This window comes from Helianthus annuus, chromosome 13, assembly GCF_002127325.2.
Source record: "Helianthus annuus cultivar XRQ/B chromosome 13, HanXRQr2.0-SUNRISE, whole genome shotgun sequence".
Taxonomy (NCBI): domain Eukaryota; kingdom Viridiplantae; phylum Streptophyta; class Magnoliopsida; order Asterales; family Asteraceae; genus Helianthus; species Helianthus annuus.
In genome coordinates this window covers 75126760-75131584 of record NC_035445.2, presented here as the reverse complement: position 1 = coordinate 75131584, position 4825 = coordinate 75126760, and the positions used below count along the sequence as shown (strand labels likewise).

The window sequence follows — 4825 nt, the reverse complement described above, 5'->3', positions numbered from 1 at the left end:
ACTTGCGTTAGGCAAACCGGAACCCTCCAACCCTTTTGCCTAACCAGCCTAGCTACTACCATCGGTCTAGTATTTGTTGCATCAACACTAACTAAACGAAATCATATAACCCAAGCTTACAACTAGGTTTCAAAAAGGTATATAACTCGGTTTTGAAACAAACAAGTATTTGAAAAATAACCTTATTAGGTTTTCTGGAGGAAGACATTGTTAATCATGTGAACGAAATTTAATTTAGGGGTTGTTTGGTAACATCTGAACCAATAAGTGCTGAATGAATAAGAGGTCTGAATGGGTAAGAGACTCTGAACCAGTAAGTGCTAAACCAATAAAGTGTTGTTTGGTTGCACCTCTGAATGACTGTGTATAATGACATTTTTACCTCTCTTAACAAAAGTAAATACCTACCTTCTTTACCTTAATACCTGTTGAACCACCTCCTAAAAAACTTATAACCAGTAAAAGGCATCCATTATTCCCTATGATCTAATCAAAGATGCAAATTTCAATCTACCCATATTTGGACAAAGTTCTATACTACACTTCACTCAATAACCTTCAACCATGGAACAAGGCTATTCCAGCTTGAAACTATCCATCCACAACAAACCTGATTGCACTCCGGGTATGAAGATATATCAAGCGTTTGTAACAGCAATAAATTAAATCACAACTAAGAAGAAGAAGAACCTGTGGTCATGAAGGTGCAGCGGCGGTGCTAGCACCGTTGGCAACGGCGAAACGGTGGGAATAGGCCGGCGGTGGATGGTGGTGTTGGTGCATTAATGTCTATCGCCTCCGTCATTTCAGATCGTAGCAGAAACTGAAGAAAACTTGCTTTATCTATACTATATTAATAAGCATATCCAAAGGACTTCTTAAGGTCATATAAATTCTCTTAAGACACCCCTAAAGCATGTTGTACAACCCTCTAAAGCTCAATATAATTTACAATTCCAATTATGCCCTTCACTCAAAAAAACATACGGGGTACAACATCAGATGCATAATGTACTACTCATTAAAAAAAACACTGTATCACTCTCATTAGGGTTTCAGATGTCTCATCACATTCCTATCCGCCTCCCCCTCTCTCGGCGATTCAGAAACCCCTGCTTTCTCTCTCAAATGAGATCTAGGGTTTCTACATGTGATTCAAGATCTGGCTATCACAGCTTTCTCTCTCAAACGAGATCTAGGTTTTCTACATACTCTTCAAGATCTGGCTTACACAGTTCGGTTCGACACTTCCATGGAACCAAAAAATCTGAGCCAAATCAGGTAGATTGAAATTTGTTTATAAATAAAGTTTGTTCATCTTCTGAAGTCGTTCTTGTTTTTTGAAGGCCTCTGGAGCGTACATCTTCCGTCCTAATGGAAAGTTTCCAATAAAACCTGCAGGACGGGTAAGCATTCTCCTTTTGTGTCCTATTTTGGGTGATTAACATAACAACTACATTACATGTTGCAAGTTATGTTACAGAAAGCTTTTCGAGTTATAAAAGGTAAAGCCGAAAAGTGAAGCCGTGAAGGTGAGGCTGAGGGTGTAGAAGATACCATCCTTACCTGATCTACCTTTTTGTTTTGGTATTTGTGTAGTTTATGTTTATACGCTGTTAAATTTCATGTGTTATAAGTTGTTTTAAACAGTTTTGCTACTGTTTTTGGATGTATTTATGTTAGATCTGCGTAAAATTTTCAGATCTGTGTCGGTTCTGGGTTTTTATAATTTTTTGTGAACTGATAATGTGAATGGAGTGATAAAATGAAGGTTATTGCTTCATTTGATGGGTGAATAGCTGAAGCATGATTGAGAAAACAGTATGGAGCCCTTATGTGGGTATGTTTTCTCTGTTGTTTACAAGTGGTTTTCGGTATTGTAGCTGATGAGGCTGTATGGAGCCCTTATGTGGTCACTCGGTAAAGTCCTAAACACTCCTGAGGTTATGCGCGTTTACATCGGGTATGCATTATGCTCATCTGATTTTTTTTTCGGTATGCTTTTTTTTTCTTTCTGAGTAAAGGTGACGCTTCTTTCACGAATCCATCATAGAAACTTGGTAGGTTTTTATAATGGAACACTTAAAGAACATCTTTATGGTTTGTTTTGTTAAACTCTTTATGTTCTTGGCTCGATTCAGCTTTAATGTTTGTTCTTGTGATAATAAATCCTTTTGTTTAAATTTAGGACCTTTAGCGAGGGAACGCGGGATTAAATGGCTCAAGTGATTGGATATTGCCGAAGACTCTGCCAAAGGTTTGCTTCATTAGAAATCAGAATAGTTTTTCTTCATCATTCATACTCGTATTCACAATTTTGAAATTATTATAAAGTGCAAATTGCACCAAATGGTCACACTTATACTATTATTTCGGTTTAGTCCTGGCATGTGGCTTTTGTTCCGATTTGGTATAATGAAGTATGGCTATTTGTTCCATTTTGGTCATTAAAAATATGTTCTTTAGCTTATTTTTGTTGTTTTCAAAGGAGTTAAATACACGGACAGTCCCTGTGATTTTCCAAAATTTTGGATTTTGTCCCTAGCTTTCCAAAAGTACACGGATGGTCTTGGTAGTTTGCACCTTGTAACACATTTAGTCCTCAACTTTTGCCAAAAGTACACAGATGGTCTTGGTAGTTTGCACTTGGGTATAATATCACTATTACATCCATAACGATATTTTTTTCTTAAAAATATTGCATGTTGTTGATTGATGGTTTGCATTTGTTAACTTCCGCTAGGAGGAAACATGTTGAATTGGCTGGAGAACTTTCAAAACGAACCAACGTTCAACCAGCCTTCCTAGCTTTCAACATCGCTGCAGCCACCACTTCCATACCGGGTAAGTTTTGTCTCTTCTTCTATCTTTAAAACAAATAAATAAACCTTTTGCAGGTTCTAAGATTTTGAATCGAGTTTTATTGAGTAGTTATATGTTTTTTCGAAATATGATTGGACCGTAGCAAACTGAACCATTGCCGACCAAATGCGTCACCACAATGCGATGGGTCTGTCCACCAGTTATCTTAGGAGTGTTGTTTGTCAAGCACAAAATCTGTTCTTGAATCATTAATATGAATGGTGCTTGTCACAGACACTTTTTCAAAGTTGGAATACACTATGCTGAGATTATAAGAGGCTAGAGGTGCTGACCCATTTACAACAAGAACCTGTTTTAGCATCAACCCTAACCTGTTTGTGTAAGTAGATTTTTCGGACCTGTTAAAATTTAACAAACCCAACCAGGGCCTCTGTGCCACCTATAGATTGCTAACAAATGATTTATGTTTATTTTGTTATTCACTAGAAACATTGCGGGCATCTTTATTAAAAAAACACTTATGCTTCATTTATTTCTGTGAAACCTTAATTCATCGTATAAAATGTAGACACTACTAATGTCATTAAAAAATACTGTTGTTTTTGAACAATTAGGTTGCGGATCTCGTGCTCAATCTGAAGTGGGGGTTTATGGTTATTACCTGGTTAAAAGCTGTTATTTGGTCCGTGATTCTTATCATTATATAGTGGAGAGTGTGTAAGCGGTTCTCACCTCAGGTAAATCTATATTGTTGATTCGTAATATATTTGTATTATTGCAGATGGATGATGATGATAAAGCTAATAAAAAAACAAGGGAAATCGTGTGAATCTTGACAAACTAGATATTCTTTTCTGGTTTGACTTTTTATGGTCCAACCACGTAGTCTTGTGAGGTATAAAAAAGGTGGCTTTTACTAAAAATATAAAACCGAAATGTTGGTATACATAGTATTTGCTAAAATGATAGAGATTTATCAACTTTTCCGCAAAAGGATATAGAGATTTCCATACTTTTATAGTGGAATTTTGCTTTGTTTGACCTCGAAAGTCAACCGAATGATGCATTCCTTTTGTGCTTTGCAGGCACATCCATGGCTAACTAATTTAGAACGACAACTAATCATCAGGCTCTTGGACTGCCAGAAACGGTCACTAGAAGCCAGCACCCACGCGGCACAAAACTAGAGACTAACGCTTCGGCTCATAGTCCAAGTCCTCTTTTTCGAGCAGCTTCGGCTGCGTACATCTGTAGCTGGCTGCTTATACGTTTCTGACAATCACAACTCACAGCCTCACCTGAGCATGCTTTAAGAAGTATATTTGACTTGAAAGGGTCAATTTAGTCTAAAATTTGGAGTTTAGGTATAGGTCAAATTCTATTTGGTAAAGTTTGAATAACTTTGTTTGATTCTTCGAGCTGGTACTCAATTCATTGTTGTGTAATGTTTTGTCCAGCATTTACGAGGTGTTTAAAAACTATATGATGTATTCTATACCTGATAAAAATGTCAACACCATGCTTTGAATTTGATAATTGACTTTCCATTGTATCTTTTAGTTGTCACTGTGTTCAAGAACCAACTTGAGGCTTCTATTTGATTTAACTATGTATGCAAACTCTTGATGATGAATGAAGTTAGCTTAATATCAGTTACCCTACAATAGTAAAGCATATTTTTGTTATGTTTATGGCCATGTGTCATTTGATATGAAACATATTAATTTAATGTTCAAAAAATAGAAAAATCTAAATTTGAATGTGTGCTTCAGGTTTAAAAAAAAAATACTTGATTCTATTTTAAAAGGTACAAAAAGGTGAAAGAAGGCAGAGCGCATAAATGGTCTAGTCCCACTTATTTCTTAAACTGGTGAAAGGTGCACCTTACACTGCCATCAAATATCTATAAAGACACCTTTTATATAGAGGGTCTTGTGATAAACTAACAGCTAAAAAAACTAATATAAGTATATCAACAAAGAATTGATAAAATAACAAAAAA

At 36.1% G+C, this 4825-nt stretch overlaps 1 long non-coding RNA gene across 3 annotated transcripts; it reads left to right on the top strand.

The window, feature by feature from the left end:
• Positions 1–1051: 1051 nt before the first annotated feature.
• Positions 1052–4375, top strand: LOC110941180. Of its 3 annotated transcripts, XR_002593910.2 has the most exons (9): positions 1053–1281; positions 1347–1406; positions 1484–1587; positions 1884–1963; positions 2189–2257; positions 2744–2844; positions 3097–3202; positions 3438–3560; positions 3909–4375. It is a non-coding gene; the product is annotated as an uncharacterized LOC110941180 (long non-coding RNA). The 3 variants fall into 3 exon arrangements; XR_002593908.2 differs by having other exon boundaries at positions 1052–1281; positions 1484–1963; XR_002593909.2 differs by lacking the exon at positions 3097–3202 and having other exon boundaries at positions 1052–1281; positions 1484–1963.
• Positions 4376–4825: the final 450 nt, after the last annotated feature.